The sequence below is a fragment of the Etheostoma spectabile genome, unplaced genomic scaffold, assembly GCF_008692095.1.
Source record: "Etheostoma spectabile isolate EspeVRDwgs_2016 unplaced genomic scaffold, UIUC_Espe_1.0 scaffold00019039, whole genome shotgun sequence".
NCBI lineage: Eukaryota > Metazoa > Chordata > Actinopteri > Perciformes > Percidae > Etheostoma > Etheostoma spectabile.
This window is the reverse complement of record NW_022604639.1, coordinates 83,738-95,625: the sequence shown is the minus strand read 5'-3', so window position 1 is coordinate 95,625 and position 11,888 is coordinate 83,738. Positions and strand designations below refer to the sequence as shown.

General features: G+C 42.0%; 1 long non-coding RNA gene across 1 annotated transcript; it reads right to left on the bottom strand.

Moving 5' to 3' along the window:
- Positions 1-3,128: 3,128 nt before the first annotated feature.
- On the bottom strand, positions 3,129-7,703 carry LOC116683561 (uncharacterized). Its single transcript, XR_004330570.1, has 3 exons — positions 7,655-7,703; positions 6,825-6,827; positions 3,129-3,313 (listed from the first exon to the last, which is right to left on the bottom strand). It is a non-coding gene; the product is annotated as an uncharacterized LOC116683561 (long non-coding RNA).
- Between the last annotated feature and the right edge of the window lie 4,185 nt (positions 7,704-11,888).

Genomic DNA, 11,888 nt, shown 5'->3' with positions numbered 1-11,888 from the left:
GGCAATGGAAATTTCTAAGTGACCCCAAACTTTTGACCGGTAGTGTATATATCTTACTCACTCACAGGCACAGACACTCACACATACCTGGTGGGAAAATAAAAAAGAACCAATAAAAAAAAATTGATCACACTGATAATAGAAAAATTAAAAGTTAAAAAAATAAAGTTATATTATTAAGTATGAAAACTCTTGTTCATTACATTTTACTTAATAATTGCAACCACATTGCTGTATTTATTGTTGCAAAACTTGTTATATACTGTAGGCCTATATAGTTTGTTACCATGACAACACCATTGATCTGAATGCTGATTCTGTCATGTAAATAGTTTTCTAATCAGCAATAAATATAACAATTTCTGATCAACTCATATCAATTGCATGCTTAAATAACATACCAGTTAAAGCCCTGCACATTTCAAGAGAACCTGACACACTTCCGGGTTAAATCTGACCACTTCCGGTTTAGGCCCCGCCCGCTCCGAGTACGGATCCGGATACAGATAATTCATGTGGTAAACAGATACAGATACAGATACAGATACAGATAATGCTGTACTCGCTCATCCCTAGTGTGTGTGTCTGTGAGTGAGTAAGAGATACACAGAGAGAAAGAGAGGGGGGGCGGGGGGTTGGAATGTGTTTGTGTATCTTAATTTGTAATATTATTTATTTATACCGCAACTGCCTTTTATTTTTTTATAAAACACAGCAAGAAAGTTTCAGACACTCAAAAAAACTGATTAGAGCCAGCCAGTATAAAAAAAAAAAAAAACTTTGACGGCAGAGATGCAACCCGAGTCGCATTCTACCAAGTACTATGTCTGAACAAACCCCACGTTACCAGAAGTCTCCTGGTTGCTAGGTACTAGTTCAAACTGAAGTATAAAACAAACCTGAAGCCTGAAGAAAACCTAAATGTTACCGGAAAAGCTCAGCGGTCCTGAGGGAGAGGGAGAGACCTGGGGCCTGTTGCACGAAAGTAGAATAAAGATATCCAGGATAAATGAAAAAGCGCAGCTTGACTTAGTGTGACCTGCTCATCGCGGCTTAATCGGTTGCACGTTTGCCGAGCCAGGATGAACAGGTGGAGCTATGTAAAGCCAGATGTAGATAGCTGGGATAAGTGCACGTTCACGGCTTTCTCAAATAGACCACGGTATCGATCACAGATTTACTGATGCAGAGATGAGAAAACGCGTGCGCCAAATGTTTCACCCAATGAGCAGCAGCTTCTGATGGAAAGTAACAAGGAGGGGAAGAATATGCAAAAAGGGAAATACGGCTCTTATCAAACGGAGAGAAAAAGCCCAACATAGCGGACCCGACTGAATGTGTGGGGGTTTAAAATTATCTACTTTGCCTCAAAAGTGAGCAGAGGAAACTAATGTTCCTCGGGAAATGGACCCTACGGACTTTAGGCTCAATTTCAAACCCTTTTTTACAACGTGAGAACATGTTTTAACCATGCACAAATCTCTATAAGCTATATCTAATTCTTTGTACAATTAATGTTCATATTGAACAATCAGAAAGGGACAACAACTAGAAAAAAAAGTAAATGACTTCAATACACGCTGTGAGTGTATATATATTATATTATATATATTATATAATATTCATGTTTTTTTATTCTTCTGACAAGTGACCGCAGCAAAATAAAAAGATTAAGAAGCATTGTGGTGTTCCCGGTGTGATGAATGTAAACTACACTATATACGTACTGTATATAGGCCACGTTATTAGTCCGGTGATGTGAGACTAATTGAGAAGGTTATGAAACCAATGTAAGCTGTAATAAAAAACAATAGGCCCACTTATTAAGGAGTAACACAAACTACCCTTTATTAGAGAAGGATAAGCAACAAGAAAAATGAAATCATGAATGTATTGGTCTCTGACCAGTCTGCAATTATTATCATCTTGGAATATTAATTATCGTCACACTTAATCTTTGGAGCGCGTCCTGTATAAACATGAAGCTGAGACCACGGACGCTGCGCCGCTCATCTCTACTTTTACAGAGAGAGTGGACACTGACACAACTCGCAAGTCTGCTGGCAGGCAATAGCCACCGGCCACCGGCCACCGGGCAGCAGCCACCGGGCAGCGGCGGCCACCGGACAGCGGCCGCACGCCAGGCAGCCTCGACACACTACCGTCCCACCGGGAAAAGTCCCACTCCGCATCAGGGTGGCAGTGCAACCATTTCTAACCATCTAAACAGCTGTAGTAGGGTTTAAATCAAACTCGCGACAACAATAGTGACAAGTAGGCTAATGCATGTTAATAAAAATAAAGCAGAACACATGCAGAAGACGGAATAACTGTTAAACACGTTTATTTGGGATCAGACGGCAGCTGATTGAACACATGAGACTCCAGGATTAATCTTAGCCTGGCTGTTAGCCTGTTCTGGACCAGGCTAGCCGCAAAGAATAAATCTCCATGGTTACTTGACTGGGTTTAATTCAATCTGGTTTTGTGCAACCAAGTCCAAGCTAAACTCATCCAGGATAACTTGAATATCCCGGCTTAATCCCTTATCCTGGTTTCGTGCAACAGGCCCTTGTTCACTTCTCCGTGTCCTGAGTGTGTGTAAGCGAGCAAAGCCTGTCGGACACAACAACAAAAGGAATCTGTGTGTGTAGGGAGGGGCGCTGGGACTAGCCTATCACAGAATAGTGTAGGGGAGGGGCACTGTGACTAGCCTATCACAGAACGGAGACACAGACAATGGAGACTTTCATTGAATCCGAGTACAGATATTGACTAGAAAGCACTAACTAATCTATTGCGAGTGGCTCAACAGGTAGATCTATAGGTAAACTCATCTTTCATAAATTTGACCGATCGGGTTAACACTTCAGCGTGAGAAATCGGGGGGGGGCGGTGTCACCGTGTGAAACCAGTCAAATGCGTGTGTCTCACGGCCAATGCATGAGAGTTGGCAAGGCCACTTGATGTTTTAACAACACACTTTGTTGCTCTTCTCAAAAAGATGATGAAGCAAAGGAAACCAGCACCCTGGTATAACTCCCAAATTTACAAATTAAAATAAACCTCGCAAATGCCAAAACTTTCAGAATTTGTGGCTAGAACCCAGAAGCAGACAGAAACACAGCTTGATGTTTTAACACAGTTTCTTTCAGAATCGGAGAATGTAGGAGAATGGACTGGTGGGGGAGTCCTCTCAGGTGACAGAGCAGGTGTTGAACACCAGGGAAGACGAGGCATGCAGGGCTGGTGATTGCAGGCGGAGAGTGGTGTCAGCAGGCAGGTTCAGCAACAGCAGAACAGAGTGGTATTCCTTCAGGACACAAGAAAAACAGTATTAAAGGGGTGATAGAATGCAAAACCGATTTTACCTTGTCATAGGCGACTAACGACAGTTCAGTGGGTAAATAGGACATACATAAAAGCTTTAAATCCCATTGACATGCCTTTCCTCTGAAAATCCCACATTTTGAAACTGCCGCTGAAAACGGGCGAATCCCAACAAAGCCAAAAGATGACGTCAGGATCTCAGAACCTGTAGCTTTGTCACGCCCATGGACGTATAAGGAGAACGGTCCAGCCCCAACATTTACACACAGGCCACTGACCTGAGACCAGCTCCTAATGTTGCTGGCGTTAAGTCAATTAGATGTCCGACTGAGAACGCTGCTCCTGTACTCTGACGGGATTTACTAAGAAGAAAGTTTGGAATATTTTCCAGGATATTGACAATGAACCAGAGTTGCAATTGCAGAGTTCCAGGCTGTACAAGGAATGGAGACACTTCTCATAGCCTTCCCAAGGAAACAAACACTGGGCATGGCTGCTGTTTAGAAGGAGATCCCAGGGAACTTTTCCCCCAAAGACAGTTTTCAAAACTTCGGACAATTTAAAGCAGGATTTGCTAAGCTGCTGTTGCTGTTCCGACTGTCTGGTCATCCCAACCACAAGCTGTAAGTTTGATTTCGTCGCTAACAGTAACATTAGCAATGCTAACGTATCCGGTAGCTAGCATAGGCTGAATGTATGTTGATCAACTGTAATGGCAAAGGGGCTAACGTTGCATTTTCCTAACTGTTCCATTCGAATAAATACCCTGTGTTGTCATGTAGCTCCATCTATAGTTCACGATGCATCTCGGGGGACAAAACTGTCTCATAAGACATTAAGACCTCACATTAGATTAGATTAGATTAGATTATACTTTATTTATCCCACGACGGGGAAATTCTGTCGTTACAAGTAGCAGCATAGCAGCAACAGCAAAAAACAAAAAACAAAACAATAACACACAAACAAGTAAGCACGAAAGAAATACAAGGCAAGAAATACAAGGCAAGAAATACAGGCAAGAAATAGACAATGAAAATATGGTAGACTGAGTAAGTAAAATGCCGTCAAACAAAAGGAATTTTAAAGTGCGGTTGCCATGATAAGAGAAACAATATTGCGGTGAAGTGACGTTAAAAATTAAGTTGAATGTGTAATTAGAGCAAAGAAGCAAGAGTCGGTAGCATAATTTAAATTATATTAACCTGAGACCATAAATATTGAAAAGTAAGTACTTGTAATAAAATAATATAAATACCAATATTAAAGATAAACAGAAAGTGTGTGATGTAGATGGGAGAAAAACAGGAACAGAAACTACAACACTATCAGGTAGTGCAGGTGTTGTAGAGTCTGACAGCGGCCGGGATGAAGGACCTGCGGTACCTCTCCTTCTTACACCGTGGGTGTATCAGTCTGCTGCTGAAGGAGCTGCTCAGGGACCCCACAGTGTCGTGTAGGGGGTGGGAGGTGTTGTCCATGATGGATGTCAGCTTGACTAACATCCTCCTCTCCCCTACTTTCTCTATGGGGTCCAGAGGGCAGTCCAGGACAGAGCTCGCTCTCCTGATCAGTCTATTGAGTCTGCTCCTGTCCCGGTCCGAGCTGCCCCCCCTCCAGCAGACCACAGCGTAGAGGATGGCAGAGGCCACCACAGAGTCATAGAAGGTCCTGAGGAGAGTCCTACACACTCCAAAGGACCTGAGTCTCCTCAGCAGATGGAGGCGACTCTGGCCCTTCTTGTAGAGTGCTTGGGTGTTATCAGTCCAGTTCAGTTTATTGTTTAGGTGAACACCCAGGAATTTGTAGCTCTCCACTACATCAATGTCCAATCCCTGGATGCTCACCGGTGAGAAAGGGGATGTTTTCCTTCTGAAGTCGACTATCATCTCCTTTGTCTTGCTGATATCATATCATATGATATATGATATATGATATTGCATATCATACAAGGTAACCTTTCTACTTATTCTTACAAAACCAGACGTCTTATGGTGTTTGTGTAGCATTGTGACTGGGTAGGATTTAGCAGAGCAGTGTTATCTAACAATGTTACCATGATGAGTGAGTGACTTTTATCAAATATGTGAGCCATTCACAACACATTAGTGAACTATTTAAAGTAGGAATAGAACTATTCATCTGGATTATCGCTGATTGGTCTGATCTCAATCAATTGCATTTCCTTTTTGTGGGGGAGGCTGGTGAAAATAATTTGGACAATGGGTAGGAATGTGTTTGTATACAACAGGTATGACTGAATGCTAGACTGTGTGTTGAAGATGCCTTTTGCAGGCATGTACACGCCCTATGAACTTTGTCATTCAACAATACAAGTCTTTAGAAAAGGCAAATGTGAATGGGGGACAAGTTGTCTGCAGAAACTGGTTTTGTTCAGTGAAGGAGTGAGACACGAGCAATGGTCTAGAGACATCAGGCCTAATTGCCGGCCGTCTAAATGTAAATCATTTCAGATTTAAGCTGGTCTAACTGTAAGGCACTTGTAACAACACTGGTTAGAGTACAGCTTTGGCACAGCTTAGAGGTTTAGCAACTGCTTTTGCTGTGAGTTAACTGGAGTATTTTGCTTGTTGTGTGTAAAAGGTAATACAGTTATGTTACAAAATTTATGTTTTTTGTTTCGGGTTGTATCTTGCAGCCACAATGGAAGACAGCCAAGGGGAAACTAATGTCCAGACGTCAGTTCCCAAAGGCCAAAAGGGGAGGTTACACCGTCACACAAGTGAAGACAGAGCCAACAATTTGTAAGTTTAAATATTTTTTTTATTACAAACAAAAAATAAAAATGTGCATCATAGGCACTAAACATAACTTTTCACACACTTTCAAACAACAAATCTGAATGTGCAATGGTATAGGTGCTAAAAATTACTTTTCACACACAACAGGCTATGTCTTAGACCTGATGAGACTGGTGTTCGAGGATATCATCCATCCCCCTTCCTTATCTGGAAGCAGTCCGGCAGATTCATGGGCCCCAGGACCTGTGTGCTCAGCTCGACAGACACCCAACCCGACATACTGCCCTGAAGCCTCCATAAACTCCCTCCGCATGACACAAGAGGGGTTCACGACACGGACACTTCTACCAAGAAAACCCAGCACCAGCTCACCAAGTCCTATAGGCCCTGGGTCTGCATGGCCTGCAAAGAGGACAGGGTGTAGTGGACAACCACATTTTTTATCTTTTAGATTTAAGAGTAATGATGATTGTTTTTAAACTAAATAAAGTTTTTCATTTTGTTGTCTTGATAATACTGTGTTTTTGTAATAATGCTGAACCAATAATCAATGGGTATTGATATAGAACTGCTAACAGTGGTATCAAATTGGCCTCACCTTTCCATCCCTCTGATTCTCAACTGGCCATGGTCAACTCTGTAAATAGTCATTGCATTTTGCAAAGAATATTTATTGAGGCACACCGGATGAAGGCCAGGATGGTGAGTCATAGTTCCAAGATAACATTTGACCTACTGACACAGGCGAGAGTAGTAATAATGCTTTAGACGTAGCATACAAACAGAAATAGTAGTCTCCTGTCCAGTTAAATGGACGTCCTGTTGTAAGATAACATATCACTACTACGTGTTAAATAACTTACGTAACTCATAATCACAATCAGAGACTGTCGTTGTGTGCAGCTCTACGAACTAGACATCTTGACTGAAACTGCGAGGGTACAAGTAGTAAAATATTTGTCCGTGTGCACATTAACTTATGTTTCTTACGATACTAAAAACAAGGCTAATACAAAGTTATTCTTAGGCTACAACACTGACATGTGAGTATTAAACTAGTGTAACAACGGATGGCAAATGTTGGGCTATGTGTTGAAAATGCAAGTAAATGCTAAATTACCAAACTTACCTGTCTGAAGAGTCATTTCCAATCTACTGGCAAGTGGCTCCTCTACATCAGATCCTTCCTCTGATTCAGGCTCAAACAGATACCGTTCAACAGCTAAAGTCTCCATCTTCTTCTTCTGTTGCTCTGTCAGCCGCAGCAAAGCTCGTTGCACAACAACCAATCAGCGCGCATCTAATTTAAATATTCATGAGCAGACCATATAAGGCAGAACACCTCTCGTTTCAAGCCAGGTCAATTTAGCAGGGTGGTGTGAGGGCCAAAAGAACAGCAAAAGCAACATTTTCAGCCCAACAAATGTTACATACCCTATCAGAAGACCTCAAGGAACAGCGGGATATACTCTATACAACCATTCTATCACCCCTTTAAGGTTTGCAGCCAAAAAATAGCAGGATACAAAAAGATCATAGACAGATACTGGCTGGACTTTCACCGTGACAAGACTAACTATCCATCTCTGAACAGAGAGCAACCACAGCATAGTTCCTTTTTTTGCAGGAAAGAGACAGTGAGAGAGATAAGCACAGGGATGCATCTTTCCATCTACCATTGACCGTTGAGAAAGAACAGCCCCGACCCCCACATTTGAAGCATCCACCTTCACAACGAATTGTCTGCTCGGATCAGGTTGGACAAGGATAGATACTTTAAAGAAGCGTCTCTTGAGGTTGACAAATGCTCTCTCCCCTTCTGGTGACCACAAAAAAGGCTCTAGAGGTGGAAGTAAGGTCAGTTAGTGTTGCAGCAATTTGACTGTAGACAGTAAAGTCTTTATGTAGGCCTCCTTGGCCTCATGTTCCAGTTTTGCTAGGCTATAGAGGTGACTGGGGAAAGAGACATCAAACAAAAGTTCAATGGCAAATCCTTAGGACGGTAAGGTGATCAATTAGATAATAATTTATTCATCCCACAATGGGGAAATTCACTTGTTACAGCAGCAGTTTTTCACAATAAAAACAAACAGGCAAACACAGACAATGTGCAAACAGTACTACAGTGGTGTGAAAAAGTGTTTGCCCCCTTCTTCATTTCCTGTTCCTTTGCATGTTTGTCACACTTAAGTGTTTCGGAACATCAAACCAATTTAAACAATAGTCAAGGGCAACACAAGTAAACACAAAATGCAATTTGTAAATTAAGGTGTTTATTATTAAAGGTGAAAAAAAATCCTAACCATCATGGCCCTGTGTGAAAAAGTGATTGCCCCCCTTGTTAAAACATACTTTAACTGTGGTTGTCCACATCTGAGTTCAATTTCTCTAGCCACACCCAGGCCTGATTATTGCCACACCTGTTCACAATCAAGGCATCACTTAAATAGGAGCTGCTTGACACAGTAAGGTCCACCAGAAGATCCTTAAAAGCTACACATCATGCCGAGACCCAAAGAAATTCAGGAACAATTGAGAAAGAAAGTAATTGAGATCTATCAGTCTGGAAAGGGTTATAAAGCCATTTCCAAAGCTTTGGGAATCCAGCGAACCACAGTGAGAGCCATTATCCACAAATGGCGAAGACATGGAACAGTGGTGAACCTTCCAGGAGTGGCCGGCCGCCCAAAATTACCCCAAGAGCGCAGCAACGACTCATCCAAGAGGTCACAAAGACCCCACAACAACGTCCAAAGAACTTCAGGCCTCACTTGCCTCAGTTAAGGTCAGCGTTCATGCCTCCACCATCAGGAAAAGACTGGGCAAAAATGGCCTGCATGGCAGAGTTCCAAGGAGAAACCACTGCTGAGCAAAAAGAACATCAAAGCTCGTCTCAATTTCTCCACAACACATCTTGATGATCCCCAAGACTTTTGGGACAACATTCTGTGGACCGATGAGACAAAAGTGGAACTCTTTGGAAGGTGTGTGTCCAAGTATATCTGGCGTAGGAGGAACACTGCATTTCATAAAAATAACATTATACCAACAGTAAATATGGTGGTGGTAGTGTGATGGTCTGGGCTGTTTTGCTGCTTCAGGACCTGGAAGACTTGCCGTGATAAAAGGAACTATGAATTCTGCTGTCTACCAAGAGATCCTGAAGGAGAATGTCCGACCATCTGTTCGTGTACTCAAGCTGAAACAAACTTGGGTTCTGCAGCAGGACAATGATCCTAAACACACCAGCAAGTCCACCACCGAATGGCTGAAGAAAAACAAAATGAAGACTTTGGAGTGGCCTAGCCAAAGTCCTGACCTGAATTCTATTGAGATGTTGTGGTATGACCTTAAAAAGGTCGTTCATGCTCGAAAACCCTCTAATGTAACTGAATTAGGACAATTCTGCAAAGATGAGTGGGCCAAATTCCTCCAGGACGCTGTAAAAGCCTCATTGCACGTTATCGCAAACGCTTGGTTGCAGTTGTTGCTGCAAAGGGTGGCCCAACCAGTTATTAGGTTTAGGGGGCAATCACTTTTTCACACAGGGCCATGATGGTTTGGATTTTTTTCACCTTTAATAATAAACACCTTCATTTACAAATTGCATTTTGTGTTTACTTGTGTTGCCCTTGACTATTGTTTAAATTGGTTTGATGTTCCGAAACACTTTAGTGTGACAAACATGCAAAGGAACAGGAAATGAGGAAGGGGGCAAACACTTTTCACACCACTGTACATGAATGTAAAGTGGTATTATATAAAGAGCATTGTAAAGGGAGGTGGCCATAGTATGAAAAATATTGCAATGCAAGTAAGTTACATGCAATCAAACTGAATAATATGTAATTAAATAACATAGCAAAAGTAAATAACCATAATTTAAATGATATTGAAGTGTGCCACAATATAAATAATGTTGAAAAAGTAAGTACTCATAATGAAAAAATACAGATAATAAAAATAAAGATAGTAGGGAGAGTGCTAAATACTGCCTGGAGATCAAGGTATTCAGAGGGATTGTGAAAGGTCGGAACCAGAGCTACTTACCGGTTAAGATGAACTGGACAGGGGACGAGCTGAAAAGAGACAAACTGGAATGGTAGTTAGTGCTCCAACAGACAGTAGTTGACCAATCACTATTGGGATTGTGTTTGATTAACTAGGGATGACCCAAAATTAGCGGAACAAGTGTTAAGTGTTGCTTAAGAAAAACTGATTTCCTCAATGTGATTACCGGAGAGTTGAAGGCTGGGACAGGTTTGAGACGTTACACAAGCTAGTGTTGGAGCTAAATCCTGCTCCATTCTAAGGGTTCAGTCAATTAGTAGTCAAAGTCTCAGATGTTGATGTGTGAATCCTTTTATTACCTGAGACAAATACAGAGTCAAGCTCTCCCCCAACTTTGTCTGGCTATTTGGCTCTTGGACCCCTAGTTATCCACAATGGGATCTCTAGACCACAGTGATGTGTCTGTGTGCTTATTCGTTATCTTTCAGTTGGAGTGTGACTGAGAGTTTATGACCCTCAGTTTAGGACTTGCAGAGCAAAAGAGCAGTGGACGTAAAAGTGGGACTGAAACCAGATTCAGGAAGCATTCCTAACAATCAATTTTACTTCCGACACATTTAGGAAAGGCTGGTTTATCATGGAATGTACCAGAACATCTTATGTTATAGAACAGAGTAATGCAAAACAACTTAATGCAACAAACAACAAACAACAAACTATATGCTTATAACAACAAACTTAATGCATGACCAACACGTCATTTATCTTGAAACAATGCTTTTGCCTTTTAGCTTAAATGTATAATGCAAATCCACACAATGTTTAAGCACATATAACATTTTAAATACCAACAATAGTAGTCCAATGCATTAGATACTATAGGTTTGGGGAGCTCAACTGCAGGGATACTGACCTGCTTAACCACCTCAAGATCTAAAAACTCTCACCAGGAAGAGGGATAATAAGTCACTAAGGGCTAAAAGTTCATGAGACTGACCTTGGGTGGAAATTGTGGTATGTAGCTTGGTGCGAGGGCGAGGAGACAGGAGAATAGAAGTTGGACTTGCTAGAATACTCCTCCCATGTAGCGAGTCCTCCTGTTTAATGGATGGCTAGGGGAAGCTGCGAGGAGGTGACTAGAACATCAACAATACAGGCAACACTGATTGGAGATCCGACGTTGGGCTTCATCTGGGTTCAACGGGTGACGACCCAATTGCATGGGTTCGACCTTTGGCCCCCTCTCTCTGCTACTCATAGTTACCACCGCCTCCATTGGCAGGCTAGGCTGATGCTGTCATTTCTCCAGTTGATTGTCTATACAAATAGCTAAAGCTATCAGTTGATCCAGTGAGGCAGGCTCAGGGTAAAAAACCAAGTCATCTTTGAGTAATACATTTAGTCCTTTACTGAAGACAGCCTGTAGAGACTGACCTGTTCCAGCCACTCTCCACTGCCAGTGTGCCAAACTCGATGGAATACTCAAGTAGGCTTTTCCGTTAATGGAATGATCTAAAACATTCTTGAGTTTGTTGCAAAAAGAAGCATAGGTGACGAGGCTAGCTTCTCCCAAACGGCTGAAGTCCATTTCAAAGCTTCTCACTGTAGCAACCTGATGACATGAACAATTTTGGCTTGATCAGAAGAGTAGGAACAAGGCTGTATTTTAAAAAAACAGACTGCACTGTCCAAAATTGCAATCATACCTTTGGGGGTAGGATCCATTGGTTTCTGTTCTGAAGTAGCAACAACTGGCTGACAACTGGTTTGGCTGCGGGCTTAGGA